The sequence below is a fragment of the Megalobrama amblycephala genome, linkage group LG5 (genome assembly GCF_018812025.1).
Source record: "Megalobrama amblycephala isolate DHTTF-2021 linkage group LG5, ASM1881202v1, whole genome shotgun sequence".
NCBI classification, from domain to species: Eukaryota; Metazoa; Chordata; class Actinopteri; order Cypriniformes; family Xenocyprididae; genus Megalobrama; species Megalobrama amblycephala.
This window is the reverse complement of record NC_063048.1, coordinates 14,442,639-14,465,028: the sequence shown is the minus strand read 5'-3', so window position 1 is coordinate 14,465,028 and position 22,390 is coordinate 14,442,639. Positions and strand designations below refer to the sequence as shown.

The 22,390-nt window shown below is 37.3% G+C and overlaps 1 long non-coding RNA gene across 12 annotated transcripts in view; it reads left to right on the top strand.

Annotated features, from left to right (window-relative positions):
* Positions 1-11,996, top strand: part of LOC125268527 — a 128,115-nt gene extending 116,119 nt beyond the window's left edge. For 5 of the 12 annotated variants that reach the window (XR_007184920.1, XR_007184917.1, XR_007184910.1 and 2 more), the window contains 3 exons: positions 8,128-8,495; positions 9,360-9,498; positions 9,715-11,996. This is a non-coding gene — a long non-coding RNA (uncharacterized LOC125268527). Of the gene's footprint in view, positions 1-8,114; positions 8,496-9,359; positions 9,499-9,714 lie in introns of all 12 variants that reach the window. The other 7 variants (XR_007184915.1, XR_007184918.1, XR_007184912.1 and 4 more) reach the window with 3 other exon arrangements.
* Positions 11,997-22,390: the final 10,394 nt, after the last annotated feature.

The window sequence follows — 22,390 nt, the reverse complement described above, 5'->3', positions numbered from 1 at the left end:
GAAGTTTGGTTTGTGCCAGTAGGCTAAAGATTCAGTTAATAGTACCACTTTGCCTACGTTTAGTTGTGAAATGATTGCAAAGCATTGCATAACAATCTGCCAGATAATATTGCTGTGCCAGAGCTAGAGATGCATCCAGAATCGAACTTTAAGGAAATGAGCGTGAAATGAAACAGCATGTAGTGGCTTTTTTTTTTTTTTTTTCCTGATGTTAACAAGAGGGGAACCAGATGCAGTTTGAGGCCTTTTAGACTTTGATATTTTGGCTTTTTGTTTCCCAGACTGCTAAATAAAACATCCCTTTACCCGCTCAGTGATAAGTTTTGAGCAAAAAATTCATAGCTTTGGACACGCTAATTTAGAACACATCATTTGCAATCAAAGCAACAAAGTGGTTTTGCCACAGAATCAGTGCTTAGGAAACCGCAGCAAACAAACACAGTGAGACCGTCTCAATTTCTGTAAGCCACTAAAACTGGATATGAACCATACCCTCTATATAAATCTTGGTCTATAATTAAAGATATCTAATGTTAGCAGGGTTGTTTTAGTAGTCTAATTATGCTTTTCAATATTTCTGCTGGCTGTTCATCAAAGATAAAATCAAGGATTTTCAGTTTATCTTTGTCTGTTGGATAAATGTTATTTTATTGTACATAATAATTAAATTAATTATATAATCATGAATATGTTATAAGAATATTTCAGTTAGGTAATCATATAATTTATTATATAGCCATATACAGTACAGTCCAAAAGTTTGGAACCACTAAGATTTTTAATGTTTTTAAAAGAAGTTTCGTCTGCTCACCAAGGCTACATTTATTTAATTAAAAATACAGTAAAAAACAGTAATATTGTGAAATATTATTACAATTTAAAATAACTGTGTACTATTTAAATATATTTGACAAAGTAATTTATTCCTGTGATGCAAAGCTGAATTTTCAGCATCGTTACTCCAGTCTTCAGTGTCACATGATCCTTCAGAAATCATTCTAATATGCTGATTTGCTGCTCAATAAACATTTATGATTATTTTCAATGTTGAAAACAGTTGTGTACTTTTTTTTTTTTTCAGGATTCCTTGATGAATAGAAAGTTCAAAAGAACAGCATTTATCTGAAATACAAAGCTTCTGTAGCATTATACACTACCATTCAAAAGTTTGGGGTCAGTAAGAATATTTTTATTTTTATTTTTTTTTAAAGAAATTAAAGAAATTAATACTTTTATTCAGCAAGGATGCATTAAATCAATCAAAAGTGGCAGTAAAGACATTTATAATGTTACAAAAGATTAGATTTCAGATAAACACTGTTCTTTTGAACTTTCTATTCATCAAATAATCCTGAAAAAAAATATTGTACACAAATATTTTGTACAATTGTACACATTAAATGTTTCTTGAGCAGCAGATCAGCATTTTAGAATGATTTCTGAAGGATCATGTGACACTGAAGACTGGAGTAATGATGCTGAAAATTCAGCTTTGCCATCACAGGAATAAATTACTTTGTGAAATATATTCAAATAGAAAACAGTTATTTTAAATTGTAATAATATTTCACAATATTACTGTTTTTACTGTATTTTTAATTAAATAAATGTAGCCTTGGTGAGCAGACGAAACTTCTTTTAAAAACATTAAAAATCTTAGTGGTTCCAAACTTTTGGACTGTACTGTATGTGACCCTGGACCACAAAACCAGTCATAAATCGCACGGGTATATTTGTAGCAATAGCCAACATTACATTGTATGGGTCAAAATGATCGATTTTTCTTTTATGCCAAAAATCATTAGGATATTAAGTAAAGATCATGTTCCATGAAGAATTTTTTTCTAAATTTCCTATCGTAAATATATATAAAAAAATATTTTTCTAAGTGGATATGCATAAGGACTTCAGTTGGACAACTTTAAAGGCGATTTTCTCAATATTTAGATTTTTTTGCACCCTCAGATTTCAGATTTTCAAATAGTTGTATCTCGGCCAAATATTATCATATCCTAACAAACCATACATCAATGGAAAGCTTATTTATTCAGCTTTGATGTTATATAAATGCATGCTCAAATGTATACATTTTCAAATTATGTATAAATCTTAATTTTCTTGTTTTGTGGTCCAGGGTCACATATCATGCATACTAGACCAATTTCTAATTTATTTTTTTTTTTTTCCCCCCACCAACTCCTCAAATTTGCTAAGTTTGGTTTGCTGTGTGAACTCTATGCACACTGTTAGAATAACACAATCAAGTCACCTTTCAGATCAGATTCAAAGTAGTGCATTGTCATTTCTTTACCCGTGTGGTAAGGATTTTGGAAAACAGACCAACATCTTTTATTTTCTTGCTGATATACAAAATCATTTGCCACTTTTTCACCACTTGTCTGTTTTTAACATAGACTTAGTGCAGTCTAAGTCTAGGCTTAGCTGTCGGGGCAGTTGTACTTAATTCCTGGCACTATAAGCAAGCCTGACTCGCCAAGATAGGGCTGGCAACCGAGTAAAAGAGCCCAATGCATCTTTTTACAATTTACAAGAATGTGTCAGCAATAGCCTCTTGGCGGCCATGGCTGGAAATTCAAAATGACAAACTAATGAAAGCATTGTGATCTGTATGGCAGCGAGATCCGTTCGTAAATGTGTCTATTTAAAGCAGCTGTTCTCCGCTCTGATTTGGTAAGAACAGAATGCATCTCAAGTGACATCATACGGTTGGTGTTGATTAATTAGAAAGTTTAAATTGCCTTCTAAGTAAATAGAACTGGCCAAGAAAGATGGTTAATGATCTCTGCATTATAGCCAAAGAGACCATTTGGCTCCAATTAGGTCAGTGAGAGCAGAGAAAGAAATATTATCAGACTGATCTCTCTCTCTCTTTCTCTCTCTCTCTCATCCTTGTGTCTCCTGAACTGGCTGCCAAGGAGCATCTTTGACTCACAGCATGAAATTAAATTTCTATGGTGGCCCAGAGCATCATACAATGAAAGGGACTTTGTGTGAATTTTCATCTCTTGTTCTTGTGCTCTGTCAAAAATTGAATACATACAGACAAAATGAAAGTGTGTCTAAAACCCACTGTAAACCTTCAACATTGTTTTCAAGGTGAAATGGTCACATTCATTCTCAGTGCTGGGGAAAGTTAGTTTTAAAAGTTACTCCTTAAAAAATAACTAATTGCATTAGTTACTTTTTAAGGAAAGTAATGCATTACCTTACTTTTCCTTTACTTTTTCTCATCTGGGTTGGGCTTGCTCGTTTGTTTTTTAATAACAAAAAAGGTTCTAATTTTGGAAAATGTAAAGGCCCTTTCATATCAAAAGTGAAATTGATAAACCTCAGGCTGAAGGAAATGCAAATTCACGCCTGTTCAGTAGAGGGCGCAACTCAAACAAGCCTTCGAGCTGTGCTGCCTTTCTGGATTAAAGAAGAATAGGACACAGGTGAAGAAACTTCAACACTCTTACTTCAGCAATAAAGACAAAAAAATTAAACACAAATATGAGGTTTATCTAAAGTCATTTTTGCTTATTAGTACTGTTGAATGAATTGAATCATCGAAGGTCAGCAGCAAAGCCTTTGGTTAAAGGCACAATATGTTAGATTTTTATATTAAAATATCCAAAAACCACTTGCACAGTGTTATATATTTTGTTCAATTGTGTACTTACATTATCGTAAATGTTTCCAAGAATTTGTAAATTCAGAGAAATTCACAATTTTAAATAGTGCCCGTCCCTCCCTTGTCGCCTGTCAATGACGTAATATCTGTGTTATCCCTGATTTCTGCTTGTGCTGCATAGTAACCATGGCAACAGACGTGAACAGCAGCATAACATCTAGCGGCATGCTGTTGTTGTTTTTTTTTCGTTCAAACATTATGGACCATGGCAAGCAAACTTTGGGACAAAAGGAGAAATAAAACGAGGATCAATATCAGTGTGGCGTTTCCGAGATGGCGATAGCTTTGTGACGAACTTCGACTTGGCACTAAATCTAGTGACATAATCGCTAAATTGGCAACACTGGCACTGCGTTACCTCACAATTTTAATTCGTCAAATGAACTGACCTGCATTAGTAGTATTTCAGCACTTGTGGGTAATTCGGTAGAATGAAATGTCCTCATTCCTTTATATCCCCTGGGATTCGCGTGTGGCACTGATATCTGTTTCTCATTAGCAATCGCGCCCATGATTCTTGGCCACACCCTGCTTCATACCACAGTCATGTTAAAAACATGAATGCATTCACTCATCCTTTAACATTATTTCCCCATAAATATTATTAGATTCATCGGCATGACAACAAGTTCCATGATTCCACACTCATTCACTGCGTCATCAATCTACGCCTTTGTTATTGTTTTTAAGAGTTTAGCGACCCCTAGTGGTGAAAAAATACATATTGTGCCTTTAATATAGAGAGATTAAATACATAAAGTATATTTATGTAATTCAACATATTCAATTGTTGCAGGTTATTCATTTTGAGAAATACTTAATGTTTTGTGAAAGTGAGATGAGTAAATGCATGTCCAAATTAGCCTAGATCTACAATAACCATAATCATGTTTACACAGCGCACACAACACCTCTGCATTATTCCCGATTTCTCTCAAAATGGGGACAAGAGAGCTGTCAATACATGGGAAAACAAAGTAACTTGCGTTGCTTATTTAAAAAAGTACTGTAACTGATATTTTGTTGTAAATTTAAAAGTAATGCATTACTTGAAAAAAGTAATCTGATTACGTAACTCGTGTTGCTTATAATGTTTTAAAATTAATAAAATTATTTTTATTTTATTTTGAATGTCAAAGGAAAAAGATGCTCACAGAGTGTGTAGTTACAACATCTACCAACAGGGGCTAACTGATCTATGCTAACCAGCCTTTCCTCTGCTCCTAAAGGAATAGTTCACCCAAAAATTAAAATTCTGTCATTAAGTACTTACCCTCATGTTGTTTCACACCCATAAGACCTTCATTCATCTTCGGAACACATATTTTTGATGAAATCCAAGAGGATTCTGACTCCTCCATAGACAGCAATTTAACCACCACTTTCAAGGTCCAGATATGTACTAAAGACATTGTTACACACATGACTGCAGTGTTTCATCCTTAATTTTATGAAGCAACAAGAATACTTTTTGTGAGCAAAAACAAAACAAAAATAATGACTTTATCCTCTCTTCCAATACTGAGCTGGCGTTTTGACGTAGAACCTGAAAGCACTGAACATAAACAGCATAAGAGAATGACACAGAAGAGAAGATATTGTCTATTTGGATATTGACTATTTTAATGATGTCTTTAGTACCATTCTGGACTTTGGTGGTTAAATTGCTGTCTATTCACGAGTCAGATATCTCTCGGATTTCTTAAAAAATATCTTAATTTGTGTTTTGAAGATGAACAAAGGCCTTGCAGGTTTGGAATGAGATAAGGGTGAGTAATTAATGACAGAATTTTCATTTGTGGGTGAACTAACCCTTTAAAGTCTGCGTGAAACGGAAACGTTAGTCTTTCCTTCCCTATTGTGACATACGTATATCTGAGTGAAACTGCTTTTCAAAGAAGAAAAAATGTAGGGTGGGTTTTGATTTTGTCCATCAGGAATTGATTGGATGTTTGGATGGTTATGGTTTGCTATTGGTCAATCTCATGTGAGTGACAGTTTGTCCCGCCCTTGCGCCATTAAACACGTCATTAGACAAGAGCAGAAAGGTAGTTACAAGAGGGAGGGGGGAGTTATTTTGAATAAACATTATGAGGGCACATGTAAAGTCAATTCTGAAAATTTTTTCTAAACACGTTATAAATGTTACAAATGTATTGCTGAAACACGTTACAAAGACTGTGAATTGTGTAATGCTGAATTGTGAAGTTAGAGCGTTAAACAGTTTTTCACCAATTCTGTGTTCAGGATTTTTTGGGCGGAGCTAAAACGGGGGTCCGATGACGCACTGGAGCCCTCGAGCATGGCCTCGCCCCTAGAATTATATAACTGTCGATGACGCACCAAGCGTGGCCCCGCCCCTAACGCTACAGCGGTTCACTCGCTCAATCTCGAGTGTCATTTGTCATGCAAATGCATGTGTCATGGTTGTTATATTATACAATAGAGCTCCTTCTCCTTATTTAAATTTCCTAAAACGACAATATGAAGAAGGGGTGGATTCATTTTGTCTCTTAACCGGATAGTTTTACAAACTTTAATCAGACAGCTGGGATTCACTGATAATCCGCTGTTTTTGGTGAATGGGGCTAAACAGTGTCTCTCCCGTCCCGGCCTTCATCCTCCCGTCTCGTGGCGCCAACATCTGTCGACAACAGTCCGTCGTGCCCACCAATGAGTGTAAGTTGCCGTGTGTGCTTATGTTACAATTAGTAGGTAGTCTACAGTAACTCTACTAAAATTTGCAGCCCTCTAACGTGATTCTTTTCTTTATATTCATCAGTATGTTTTCGCTCATTAGACAAGTCAGTTGAGGCTGCAGCTCTCGCGAGTGGGAGTGGTTTCAACGCCGACAGCGGACACACCCCCAGCGTTTGAGAGCAGAGAGCGCTGTTTATTTTTTCGAGATTTTGTTATTTAATTTACTTGCCGATTTTTTTTAAATCATTAAAATTTGGCTGGGTGGTTAATAACACATTTTTCTACGCTGTGACAAACTCAGAACACATACTTTAAAATGACTTTACAGGGACTTTAAAATAAAATGATGTGCACGGTTAAATCATTTATAATAAATACTGCAATATTCCATATTTCATGGTGACTTTAAAGGCAGGAACACACCAAGCCGCCGGTCGGCCGTCGGGCAGTTTTTGTTTGTCGGCCAACTAAGTTTTCCGCACCGTTGGCTGAAGTTGGTCCTTGTCAGCTTTTTTTCAGCCGATTCGACACATTGAATCGGCAGTGTAGACGCTGCTAAAGTGTATTACTGCCCTCCACAGGTCAAAGTTTGAACTAATTGTTATATACTTGCACTAGCATATTGTATATGACAATTTAGTTCAAACTTTGACCTGTGGAGGGCAGTAATACACTTAGCAGCGTCTACACTGCCAGAATTCTGACAGAGAAGAAGAAGAAGAGAGCTAGTTCAAGATGAGCATTTATGGTTAAAAGTGTATAATTTTTTATTTTTTTTTTTCTTAGAAAATGACATTGTTTCGCTAGATAAGATCCTTATTTCTCGTCTGGGATCGTGTAGATCCCTTTGAAGCTGCACTGAAACTGTAATTTTGACCTTCAACTGTTTGGAGGCCATTGAAGTCCACTATAAGGAGAATAATCCTGGAATGTTTTCATCAAAAACCTTAATTTCTTTTCGACTGAAGAAAGAGAGACATGTACATCTTGGATGACATGAGGGTGAGTAAATTATCATGAAATTTGAATTTGAAAGTGAACTAATCCTGTAAAGGAACACTGCTATACAACTACATCTGACTTCATTTTTATATAAAATATAAATATCTGAATGAACTCAACATTATGTCTTCAGCAATGGACAGGTAACAGAGCAACATAACATTTGTTTTTATACAGAGTTAATCATACATGGTACACAATCACTAAAAATCCCAGTGACTTTGAAGTAAGTTTCTCCTACTCTCTGAACGCAGTATTACAGCAGTATTGAACAACACCATGGTGTCATGAACCCCATTGTTTCTAGGACACGCTTCTCTGTTCGACTTGGAGGGTCAATCGATCGTTTTGATTCATGTTGTTTTCACTCTGTGATCAAAAAGGCCTCTGACATTACTAAAGGTCACTGGAAAAGGTTTGAACTATACTGATCTGGATTTCAGACATAAAGTGATGACTTTTGGTCAGTTTTCACATCCATCTTTTCCTTATAACTTGGTTTTTATGATATACAAAGCCATCAAAGATACAAAAAGTTACATTTTGTCTCTTTTGGACAAAAAGAGTCTTTAGGAAAAGATTACTTGAGGACTTTTGATCATTTTTCACATTCTTTTTTGTGTGTGACTTCGCTTCTATGATGGACATAGCCATTACAGATACGAAAATTGCCATATTGCATTATGGTTTCAGCTATTTTGTCTCTCTATTACTGAAGATTTTCTCTATAGGTTTAAGCCTGACACCCAACTCTTCAGCAGACAGAGAATGGTGTATATACTTGACGACACATGTGAGCAAGAAGCTTCGTAGCACTCCATCAAGAGTGCTGGGATCGAAGGGAAGTCTAAACGATCCTGCTCCTTCTGTGTCATTAGGGCAGGGAGGAGAACCCCATAAAAGAACTACTGAAATCTCCTTGAAGGAGGAGGAAAAGAAAGGCTGAATATCGATCTGTCTGTCCACGGATATGATACTTAAGCCCAGTACTCAGAGTCAGAGAGCCTAGAGATCCATATCTCAAAGACTTTAATCCATGCTCCTCTCTAGCTAGATTGGCCTTCACCCTAACCTCTTGACAACTGCACGAACAGATCAGGTATGGAAATTTTGCAGTTCTCACATTAGCCTCTCTCTCGCTTTCTCCTTTACTCTTTCACTACTCTGTGTTGTCATATTCATTATGCCACGTGCATTCCTTTACAGAAAATGTGTGACCCCAATAAATGTCCTTGGTACAAAATTCATCAGTTCACATACTGTAATAATAATAATAATAATAATAATAATAAAATGTCTGTTGTCATAATCTCTAATTAAAATGCAATCTAACCTTTGGATTGACGTAATCGGGGCTATGTGGGCAGGAAAAAAAAATTACAATAACATGTTTCTTTCCATTTGTATTCTTAAGACCAATCAAATCCTGATGGATAAACATCCTTCCCAACATTATTTCTCACTTTCATTTAGAAAATAAATTAAATTACAGCAGTTGAAAGCATTTAAATGTCATGTTGTGAATCATGTGTTGCATGTGCTACAGTGGTATTATTTATTAATATTTTGATTTAGCTTTTATTTTTATATTTCCCGTTTTAATTTTAGTTTTAGTAATTTTATGTGATTTTGTCATTTTTATTTATTTTTTTTTTATAAATTTCTATTTAGCTTTTATTTTTGTTTACATTTGTTTTAGTAACTTTAGTACTTATTTTATTTCAATTATTTGCCAACATTTCTCATTTTTGAGGTCTAAGATTTATCTAACTTTATTTCAATTAACAAAAAAAATGCAATCATTATTGTACTATATTTAGGCTGTCCTAATGATTTTGTTCTTTATGATTTGCATGTTTCTTTGTAACAAGTAATTATTTAAGACATTCAAAATCGAATTATATCAAAATATTATATACCTGTGAAGAATCATCTGAATGATTATCATGGTCTTTCACTCTAGGGCCGCTTGTGCTAACTTGGACTTGACTGACCAGATTAAGAGAGGAGGCCAAAGGTCAGATCAATTGTCTGGATGATCAATTGAGTGGATAAGAGACATGATTCTGGACGATTTGACTGACATCTCAGTGCTTCAGATGGTAAATGTGCATAAGCTTTTGTTGTCTGAAGAAGTAAATCTCACATACAGGCAGAAATGCAACCGACGTCCTTATAACAGCACTGTGTCCTCTCTATACTATTGCTGTAAAATCACACCAAGGTTCTCTGTGTGCATGTGTCAGTGTGTAATACAATTCATGTTCTCCCTTGTGATCTTAATCTGCAATAATTTCACCTCCCTGTCTGTTTCCCAGGCTAAAAGCCCAGCAGCCAATGTCCTCCTTGAAATGGCTTGAGAAGTGACCCTGCTGACCTCTGGCTCTGATCTGAATCTGAGATGGGTCTGCTCTAGCTCCTGCTTAAAATTGCGGTGCATATGCTGGGCTGTGTAATGGCCTGGGGGCCCTCCCCAGCTACAAGAGAACAAATGAACAATTCATCATCGGCAGCTGTCCGCCAGGCCCAGGTGACTGCATACAGCCCCCCTTTGACAAAAAAACATGGGGGGCAGCTTTTAATCGGACAAACACTAATTGGATGGCCTGGAAAGATTAGAGGAGCCCCCTGGAGCTACTGTTCTCATCAATAGAGGCATCTTCACGCCTGCCTCGAACACAGACCAGAGCGAACCTCACTCTCCAGACCTCTCAGAGGAGGAAACACCCAATCAAACCACAAATATGACGCCACAGAGGCCATGCACCACATGTGAAATTATATCAAAATAACTTCAATATGTTTTTTATATTGTTGTTTTCCATGAGGTGAATGGGCTTTTCCCAGGAGATACTATCCTCCTGAAATGTTCCACCAAATGTGTGATGGATGGATTCTAAATCTAATTATAAAATTATTTTCGTACTCCAATTCATTTTTGAAATATAATCATTTACACATTTACTGTTATAATTTGTTTTCATAACAAATTTATTTAAACATATACTAAATAATTAAGACATTATTAACAAGTAAAGTAAATATAATGAATATATAAGCTAATATAGTGCATATATTTAGTGAAATTCTCCCCTATCTAGTGAACTGACATGCTGTGGACACTAAATGACTTACCTGAGGTAAATGTGATGCTACGTGAGATATTATTCTCAAGCTGCTTTGTGCTTTTTCTGCAGTTGAAACACTGATTGAGAGATTAGACGTAACCATATCTATGCATACAGATCGTCTGTTCTTCATCTTCCTGTTGCGGCAGTTGGCAAACAGCATTGCATTACCATGCGTGCCCCCTTTTGGATTGGAGTGTGGATCTCCTGTGACTTAGGATACACATACTGATTATTGGCCATCATGCGAGAAAGATACTTTTTGAAAACAGATGATGTAGTTACAACAAATACCAGCAGGAGCTAACAGGTCATGCTAACCAAGGGTGCGTTTCCCAAAAACAATTATGGTTGCAAGTTCCGTTATTACCGACGGAATTAACATTACCAAGTTCAATGGAACTGGCAACCATAGTTGGCTAATGATGCTTTTGGGAAATGCAGCCCAAGAAAGACTTGACCCAGTTGACTCTGAACAGTCTTTACAGTTTATAGTGTCTTTAGATCACAGTACTACATTTACCATGGTTAAAATTCACAAATCCAGAATTGCCTCCCTGTTTTTATATTTAACAACACTGGAAGTTTTAATCATATATGCACTACTAATGTCCCTGGTTTTCATTTCAGAAATCTGGTCACCTTAGTCTTTCAGTGCTCTGCCTTTCATTCTGCGAGCGGGCGAGCGTAATTCTTTGTTCTCACTGCTTTGTGCTGGAATTGAGCCAAGAGCTTAATTTAACGATATGAGTTTCTACATGTGTAATGTGGAGGGTGCAGCACAGATGCTTGGAGTCTCACAATATCCACCCCACACTGAGCAGCCACTCACACATTATGTTTTTGTCTGAACGTAAAGCTTCCAACAGTGAGTTAAATGGAATATTTATGTCTTGGGATTGGGAAAGAATGTCCAAATTAGACGGGAGCTTGAGGAGTCATTTGATCTCTTCTATGATTAGCTGGTGACAATGATATCAATTGCACCCTTCAGCCCTCCTACCTGCGACCTTAATAGGTGAAATCTGCTGTTTTGACTGTCATCTCACCAGTCATCTCACCTCTACCCCTCCTCTTTCTCTACACAACACACATTCACAGAGGCCCTGGCGATTTTCACCTCCAACCCAGCTCATGCTAGTAATCGTTGCTTGACTTTCGCTTTCTTGGAACGTTACCAGACGAGGCCCATACTCATCACCAGTCAGACCTTTCAGAGTAGCTACCAAGTTTAATTTTATTTTTGGGTGAACTATCCCTTTAAACCATTTCTGATCATTAGAAAACGTACTTGTAGGGGGAAAAAGTCTACTGTACCTAGGCCTCTTTCGTTTGCTCCTTTGCTGAAAATGCTGAAATTCCTCCTCTGAAACAGCAAGTATTTTTCAAGCACTTTGCTTCCACAGTATTGCGAACTTGTACATAACATTTAAATAAACATTCTACTGTCAAATAAATAAAACATAACACAGTGTTAATGAACAATTAGCATTAACAGTGTAAAAAAAAATTCTGCATAAAAACACAGCAATGAAATACCTTTAAAAACGCAATAAATTGGACAACTACTGTTCTGCTGGGCTTCAATTTTCCATTCATACACTCAGCAATGAAAACAGACCTTCAATTGAAAAGTTAAGAGATTAATATTAAACTTTTACAACTTCACATGTACAATTAATTTTTGTTAACCTGTTATGGTTAAATTTCTAACAGCAAACAACCTAAATAGCTTACAATTACAATTGCAATTACAAACACACACACACACACACACACACACACACACACACACTTAGGTTGCCAACAGGTGACCGTTGACATCTGACATAAAGATGGAAGAAACAAATTTGTAGAACAATGTAGAACAAAGCTGTAAATTTTACCTCTGAAAGGAGCGGGACTAGCCAGAACCGGGGATGCTACAGAAGAAGAACCTGCCATGCTCGATGCCGTGCATAAAAAAGAGAAGCGTTGATTCCCACTAGAGCTACTGGCAGATGAATACTGAGTCGACGTTCTGATGTAAACATGGAAGCGCTGAACAGCATTCACTACATTAACTGTGTACGAGTCTGACGGGGTAGAGAAGAAGTTATTTTTGTTTTGTTTTGTGCACAAAAAGTATTCTCGTCACTTCATAGCATTAAGGTTGAACCACTGTAGTCACGTTGACTATTTTAATGATGCCTTTAGTACTTTCCTGAACCTTGAATGATAGTAATTATGTTGCTTTCTATTGGGGATAAAAAAATAAATAAAAAAAACTTTAAAAAAACTCTTTGATTTCATCAAAAAAATCAACATGTTCTCCAACCAATACGACTATGTAGGTCGTTTGTCACTTCCCCGAAATACGACCCATAGGAGCGTTTACTAAAGTGGCGCCCCTATCGACAACAGGAACCTTTCATTTTAATGAATTGTTCCCTTTTATCTGCATCATATTTTGGCAGAGCATTGCAATATATAACAATATGCAATCATGTGATCATGCGATCGTGGATTCGGTTCCAGGGAACGCATGTGCTCATATATGTGTATATGCACTATAAATCACTAAGGGTAGGTTTAGGGCTGGGGTGGGTGTAGTAGCTAATAAAAAAAATAATTTTTGCTAAATGGAAATAGGATAAATAGTGTAAAAAGTCCACACATTGCATTTAAATGAACACGCATTTTGATTGGTAACGACAGTCATACGTCATTTCATGACGACAGACGTAACACGACACTGTCATTATTTTTACATCAGCAAGAGGGCGCATGACTTTAAAACGTAAATATAGGTCATAATAAGGTGCTTGAAAAACGACCTATAGGGTCGTTTTTCTTTTTTTTTTTTTTTTTTTTTTTTGAAGGACAGTCTCCAAAAAATATCTTAATTTTTGTTCTGAAGATGAACAAAGGTCTTATGGGTTTGGAACGACATGAGGGTGAATAATAAATGACAGAAATTTCATTTTTGGGTCAACTAATCCTTTAAATTGCACCACCTGAAAAATTCTGCCAATTTTCTCTGTGGACATGTGTAATTCTTTTGCATTCAACTGAAAAAATATTGCCAATAATAATAATTCGTTTGAGATTAACTTTCCCTTTAAGAACAGAATTTGAATTCCTCACAGCCTCATTTTTTCATTTGCACCACATTAAAAATGTCTACTCTGACTTTGATTCTGATTTGCTGTTATAATGTTTAAATGAGCATTTCATTCGTCATATATAGTAGTTCTCCATTGTTTTCTCTAGGCTTCTTTGGTAACACGGCTTCTTTGGTATAGGTGTGATATCATACAGACAGTGGGCCCCTGGGCAAGCCGGCAGCCAAGCTTGTGGTCTCATCATTAGTCCGTGAGCGAGTCCATTTGAGTGCACTTAGCACATTGAGCTGGCCCACTGTTACAGCCCCTCTCATAATTTGCTAACACCTTTGGCTGCAAAGGCGGCTAACTTGCCACTCACCATTTGACTCTCACACTTTAGGACTTGTTTCTATAGCAGAAGTGAGATGATCCATCCTACCCACAGGTGAAGTTTTAATGTGTAATTGTCAGGTTTGAACACAACTGTGCCAGATTAAACAAAAAAGCAGAGAGAGACAGAGAGCGAGCGCAAGAAATGAAAATTCAGTGCACTTTTTAAGGAATTATATCTCTCTTTTTGTCTTGCTCTCAATTTTCAATTTCCAAGTCCTTTATTTATTTATCCTTTATATATATATACACACACACACACCGCAATTAAAAACGTTACGTATTTATACTTTTTTTTTTAATATATTTTCCAATTATTATAATCTCCAAATTAAAACAACAAAGAAACAACATAAAGACAGTAATTTTAAATACTTGTTTAATGGCATCTTTTTATAAATGAAGGCCAGTATCACTGATACTAATACTGCTACTTTTTTTTTTTTTTTTTGGTACAACAGTTCTTTCTGCTTCTCGAATCTGATTGGTCTTTCCAGCCATGCTATAGTCTACCAGTTCTCTTACGGGAACCGTTTCATCATTTGAGTCACTCCGCTTTCAGCATTCTCACAGAGAGTGTCAAGGCGGTCGAGCACACCCACCATATTTTTGTAGATATTACTGTTATTTTGTAACGGAATGTAGTTTTAAGAGGTTTTTTTTAGACAACAATGTAGTTGTTTAGACCTGAAATATGTGACTCATTTTTAACCATAGCGCCTATTTTACAATTTGGTTAGACATTTTCGGATGCGAGCTCCAGGGCGTTAGCGGACGTTCAGTACTCATGTACCCACAGAGAACAGCTTCATCTCGGCCAGTGCTTTGGGGATTTGCCGCAGTCTCTTATAGTGGTTAAACTTGAGATATAATTCATTTTGGGAACATAAAACAGGCATTCTTTTGTCTAATTAATCTATTACTTGTTCCTGAGCAAATCGAATTGGGCTATGTTAAATTTAATAATTTAATATCAAGGCTGTATTTAACTTACATCCTGTAGACAGAGCACTGCTTTTGTACATTAGACTGAATTGTGTTTATGTCCTATTGTAATTTTTATTTAAAATACAATGGAGGGACTCAACATTCCTTCGTGACTAGTTCTAAAGTGATGTTTTCAACATTGATAAGAATAAGAAATATATAAGAAATATAAAAAAAGAAGAATATTAGCATATTAGAATGAATTCTGAAGGATCATGTGACAGCTTTGCAATCACAGAAATAAATTACTTTTTTATATTAAAATAGACATTTTAAATTGTAATAATATTTCACAATATTACTGTTTTATTGTAAATTTGATCAAATAAATGCAGCCTTGGTGAGAATGAAACTTCATTCAAAAACATTTAATTTAATCATATTATTATATATTAATAAATTACATTAAAATGCAATGAATTAGCATAAAAGCTAAACTTTCAGCAAAATATTCACAGACATACAGTATTACTCATTTCTACAGAGAGTGAATGAATATAATTGTTTCTCCATCTCCCTCCCTCCCTTTTTCTTGTTTACGTCTCATCGATAAATGGCCACCACAGATGTGGCTTTTTTTTTCTTTCATCTTTCATGCTCAAAAGAACATGAGACCCATTTGACTACAACCCCCCTGCCCTGAGCCGCTTCAGGCTATACATGAGACAGTCTGGCCAAGCTGAACACACCAGAGCAAAATAATACCCAAAAGCCTCTACTCTAGGGAGTACTCCAGTCTCTCTCCTCTCGGCCTTTCTGCCTTCCAGCTGCAGGGGCCTCCTGTGATCCTGGGCCACTGTCCTGCACCCACGGGGGAAATGAGGGATGCTGGGCCGCGTGCGGCTTTGCTGGAGAGAGTCTATGGGGTTTAAAGTGTGTGTGTGACCGCAGTACGGCTCTATGTTGTGCTCAGTCAAACGATTAAACACAGCTTTTTGTCCACCCACAGCTGCTGCTGTCTGCGTGCCACCTTTCCTCTGTCTGAATTTGTGTTGTTGTGGTTGTTTATGCCCAAGTCCTGTCAGGCGGCCACAGCGCTGCGGTCAACAATCTCCTCCTGGGCTCCCATGGGCCCTCTTTGCACATCTTTCCTTCCTTTAGCCAGCTAGCGACCTTGCGTTCGTGATCATAAGCCTTATTTCCTGAATTTGGTGTTAAAATGATTTATCGATCATTGTATAACTGGATCTGTACGAGATCACATAATTTGCTTTTATATTTGTTATAGTTGCTGATCACAGACTTTTATCGACTTTAAATGAGTGTTGTTTAAGCACCTGGAATGTATTTTAGAAGGGGATCGTCTTCGCAGCACATGGTTTCTCAGTTGTAGCCTTGGCCGAGCCACTGGAGACCATTTTAGGGCTTGATATTCTTAAGCGTATGGATGGGTGTCAATGCATACGACGTATAATTCTTTCAGAGAGCCATTCTTCCTGAAGGTCGGTGAGGCAGGATGGATGCATTCGTTCCCTCTGGGGCTCAGAGGACAGAGAACGGCGTTTGTTCATAGACACAGCTGTTGATTGTTATTGGATGTTGGCTAGCACCAAGGTCTCTGAGAAGCAGAGAGCCAGAACCGGAGAGTATTCGCCGTATTCACTATTGTTGTGCTTAATGGACAGAAAATTACAGACAGGAGCTGCCATGTTCTGCCTTTGTCTCTTGCACACAAAAGAACCAGAAGACAATTTGAGTCTTGAACCGAAGAGACGAGAAATCAGAATCCTTTTCAAAGGATAAGTCACTCAAATACGTTGTTAGAAAGCTTGACCACGTTGGCTACTCTATTCACACTTCTATTCCGTTCTATTGTTTGGTCCGAAGTTTGATTCTTCCTCATTCTCCTACATCCGCTGGTCTGTTTTCACATTGCACTTTTGAATCTGGCGTGTTTGCCTCATCGACGTGAACAAAACAAAAAATAAATAATTGAACTTTTTTTGTATAGCACTTTTAAAGGTCCCGTTCTTCGTGATCCCATGTTTCAAACTTTAGTTAGTGTGTAATGTTGTTGTTAGAGTATAAATAAAATCTGTAAAATTTTAAAGAAAGTTCAATGCCAAGCGAGATATTTTATTTAACAGAAGTCGCCTACATCGAACGGCCAGTTTGGACTACATCCCTCTACTTCCTTCTTTAATGACGTCACTAAAACAGTTTTTTGACTAACCTCCGCCCACAGGAATACACAAGAGTTGCGTTTGTAGAGTGTGTTTGTCGCCATGTCGTCGAAACGCTGTTATTTTCATCCCGCAGTCCAATCACCGGGTCTGATTCCGGCTCAAATTGATAGGGTAAAATTAAAGACATGTTTACAATAACACTGAGCGCGTGCATCTCCACGTTATGGTAAGAGACGTGACCTTTCCGGGCAAGGTTCGCTAAGCTGCTGTCGAATCACAACACAGGAACCGCTGGCACAATCAGAACTCGTTACGTATTTCTGAAGGAGGGACTTCATAGAACAAGGAAGTCATCAGCCCGTTTTTATGACAGTGGAAACAGCGGTATACAGATAAGTAAATTATGTGAAAAGTACTGTGTTTTTTTACACGCGAAACATGAACACATGTTATATTGCACACTATAAACACAATCAAAGCTTCAAAAAAAACACGAAAAACGGGACCTTTAAGCAGTAAAGCACAAAGTACTTCACAAAACATGAAATTAAAAACAACATTAAAAAATAATGAACAAAATAAATTAAATATAAACATGTTTACAAAGGCCATATTGTTATGGCAAGATGACTGGGTCAGAGTGTCTCTGAAACGACAAGGCTTGGTGAGAATTTATCAACAGTGGTTTGAAGAGGGACAAACTACAAACCACAAACTTGTTGGGCGCCCAAGGCTCGTTGATGCACAAAGACAACGGAGGCTATCCTGTCTGGTCCGAGCCAACAGAAGGTCTACTATGGCACAAGTCACACAAGATTTTAATGATGGTTACTGGAGGAATGTGTCACAATACACAATGCATCACACTCTACTGCGTATGGGGCTGCGTAGCTGCAGTCCAATCAGAGTGCCTATGATGATCACTCTCTTCCATCGAAAGCGCCTACAATGGACACGTGAGCGTTCTAACTGGACCTTGGAGCAGTGAAAGAAGATCACCGGGTCCGATGAGTCCCGTTTACTTTCACATCACGTGGACGCTCGTGTACATGTGCGCCATTTACCTGGAGAAGTGATGGCACCAGGGTGCACTGTGGGACGACAATAAGCTAGTGGAGGGAGTGTGATGCTCTGGGCAATGTTCTGTTGGGAAACCATGGGTCCGGCCATTCATGTGGAGGTAAATTTGACATGTGCCACCTACTGTACTGCAGACCACGTACAGCCCTTCATGACAATGGTGTTCCCTGGTGGAAGTGGCCTCTTTCAGCAGGATGATGCACACTGCACACATTGTTCAGGAATGGTTTGAGGGACATGATGAAGAGTTCAAGGTGTTGCCCTGGCCTCCAAATTCTCTGGATCTCAATCCAATTGAGCATCTGTGGGATGTACTGGACCAACAGGTTTGATCCGTGGTGCTTCACCTCACAACCTACAGGACCTGGAGGATCTGCTGCTAACGTCTTGGTGCCAGATACCTGAGGACACCTTCAGGGCTCTTGTAGAGTCCATGCCTCGGCAAGTTGGCGCTGTTTTGGCACCCCGTGGAGGACCAACAGCATATTAAATAGGTGATCATAATATATATTGAATGCTGTTTTTAATTTTATATCTTGTGAAGCACTTAAAAAGTACTTAAAATGCTATTTTTATTTGTATTTTTATTATTAAAAAATAAATAAAAACTGCTACTACTACTACTGCTGCTACTACTACTACTAATTATTATTATTATTATTAGCTTGAAAAGTTGGTCTGGTGTACAGTCATGTGGACAGTACATTTGCAGTTGGTATGAACTCAATGCATTCTATTTTATCGAAGTAATCCGCTATTGATATCATTATTAATTAATATGGTTTTATGTGAGTTTATATGTACACTATTAAAAGTAAAGTTTCTTTATTGGCATCTATGCTTCCATGAAGAATTAATAACATCCATGGAACCTTTCCATTGCACAAAAGGTTCTTTAGATTTTTAAAATGTTCTTCACACTAAGAAAAAAAAAAATGGTTATTTTAAGAACTGATCATGAAAGGTTATTTGGAGAACCATAAAAATGGTGGTTCTATGGTATCGCCATAAAACCCTCTTTTTGAACCTTTACTTTTAAGAGTGTATATTTATTCCACAACTTTATACAAATAACATTCAACTGTACCGGATTTCATATGATCATTACTCAGACACCTTTTCAAGTGGACTAATAAGTGGGTAATAGAATAAATTGGTAATAGAATAAATTAGAATCAAGTGGGTAATAAGTTGCTTCTGAATCATTTGCTTCTGCTCTCACTTTGAGGACATTGGATATGACTACCTGGACCTTTATATTATTACTATGCTATTTCAAGTAAATTACCGCCAAACTAGCATCATTATGAATTTTAGAAGCGTCTCCATAAATCTGAACATTCTTAGAGATTATAGGGATTGCTTTCGGTTGCCATTCGTTCTATGAATTATACCCTGTTGTGACAGCGCTATTACAAGAGCTTAAACAATACAGTTCTGCTCGTAGCAAGTGACTAAAACTGCGTCAGTGTTGCATTTCCCCAACGTCTTGCCCCATTCACCCCTTCAACCCTCAAACACCAACCCTTCCACTTCCCCTGAGATGGACTGTTGTTTACAATGTATGAGTGAAATAATATTTCTGAGCTTTGCTGTGGTCTCCCTCTGGAAGGCACCATTACAACAGTAACAGAGGATTAATTAGAGCTTGTCCCCATAGAGACATTTGAGGCTCCAGTCCTGGTCAAAGGGGAAGCATTAGCTAGTCAGCACGAAGGTGGTTGTGGTAAAGCGGATCCCAGGTAATTAATAGGCCTGAGGTGAGGGTAAGTGTGTTATTTATTGGGGTTGGCCTTGAGACATTTTATAGCTTCAGTGAAGGAGGCTTCATTTAATGTTCCTCAGTGTAGTGAGGTTTCAGAGGAAATATATCCAACGCACAGTGTACAGCACCCGAGCTGCCAGTAGAGGGGGCGAGGAAGAGTGCTTTTCCCCTACATATCTGGGAATTAAATCCTTATTATCTGGACACTAACCTTATGTAGTTATGATTATATGCTCTGAAAGCTTGATGTAAATATTCTAAATCTGTAATAAAATTAATTATTCATTGTAGTCACAGTGAGTTGTGATTTAACGTAATGTACTATATAGAGCCCTGTGATTGGACAGAATGTTGAGGCTTAAAGTGGTCATAAGATGCTACTTTAAAAGTTCATTATTTGGATTACTGGGTATAATAGAATAGGTTAACATGATTTAATGTTAAAAAAAACCCATTATTTTTCACATACTGTATGTTATTGCAGCTCCTCCACTCCTAGTCTGTCTGAAACACACTGATTTATATAAAACCCCTCCTTCCGAAAAGCACAGAGTGCTCTGATTGGCCAGCTGACCCAGTGCATTGTGATTGGCCAAACACCTCAAGCCAGTGACGGAAATGTAACGCCCATAACCATAATCATGAGCTTCAGCTTCCAATTTTGTCTTTACTGTCCCACTGTACATATATATAATTAATGTTATATATCTATATTTAAAATCATATAATAATTTAGCAATACACTACTGTTCAAAAGTTTGGGGATGGTAAGATTTTTTAATGTTTTGAAAGAATTCTCTTAATGCTCACCAAGGCTCAATTTATTATCAGTAATATTGTGAAATATTATTACAAAATTATTGTTTTCTGTGTCACATGATCCTTCAGAAATTATGTTGATTTGGATCTCAAGAAACATTTCTTAATATTATCAATGTCGAAAACAGTTGTGCTGCTTAATACTTTTGTGGAAACCATGATACATTTGTATTATTGGATTACATTTCAGGATTATTTGATGAATAGAATTTATTTGAAATATAAATATGTGTTACATTATAAATGTTTTTACTGTTACAAAATCTTAAAAAGGTCTTGTACCTTTGTCTTTTTCTAAAATAGTCTTTTTTTTTTTGCTTCAAATAAAAGTTTGTTTTTTTTTTTTATAGATTTTTAAAAAATCCCTATAGATTATTTATTTCTAATAATAATATTTTGTCATTTAGCTAACGTTTTCATTTAAAAGGTGCAATATGTAAGATTTCTGTCCGCTAGAGGCCTATTCAAAACAAAGGCATAGCTTGATGACAGCAAGTTTGAGCGCGGAATCTTGACATGTGGTCTTCACCTCAACGGATGGTGCAAAAGAATAGGGATAGGATTTGGGAAGAAATCATGTTCATGGATGCAATTATTAACGTTACTGTAGTATGAAGCAGAGCAGGGCCGAGTGTTGTGGAGCTGAACGAGGCCGCTGGAGCGATTGCAGCACACTCCGCGAGCAGCGGGACTTTTATTATGCCACAGTCGCCGGCGCCGCTTCCACTTTTCTGGTCATGAGTATGAGGTAACACAGCTCTGTTTATCATATTAGATACATTTGAGAGTGTTGAAAATTATGTTATAACGTTACTCTGGACATTTGCTCGGTGGCTGCTGTGAGACACTTGTTGCACACTGCAGTAAGATTTTAGAATATCATATTAAATGCTGGATGGCTTGTGTTGATAAATGGCATGCAGTTAATTTTAAAACGTATTATGATGGAGAAAATTCTGTATTACTGTTACTAAAAATAAAGCTGCATCTCCTCACACGTCCCGGAGCCTTAGTTAAAATTGCAAAAATCTTACATATTGGACCTTTAATGTAACATCACTGAGTCCAGTAAATACCTTGTGTATCTTTCTCCAGGTATTACAGACTTTCTCCTTGGCAGCACCCAGTCCTTCTTTACCCAAAGGACACACCCACTTGTCTCTTCAGCAGCAGGAACTAGAAAAAGAGAAACAAAGAAAGAACAAACCAGACATGCAACACTTGTTTGCAGTAGATAACGTTGGTACTATACTCTGCCAAAACACTGTATAGGCCCTCAGCTTAACGGACAGCGCTTTATTTCCACCTCTACTAGTAGTCTCATACATATAAGAGCGCCTGCTGAGTTCAGGGGAAGGCTCACATGACACTGCCTACCCACCATACACCCACAGACAGCCAGACATTCCAGCTACAATGTGAGCGTTTGGATCTGAAGCCATTTTGAAGTCGCCATGCCCGTAATCTATAAAGGGATACGAGAATACGGCCGGGAGGAGGGAGGATTCTGGGATGAAGCGAAGCGTTTCCATATGGACAAGGAGGAGGAATACCTGGAAAAAAGCCACTAATCTTTGGCTGTGAAGTTGAAGAGTTTTTAACGCTAATAAACG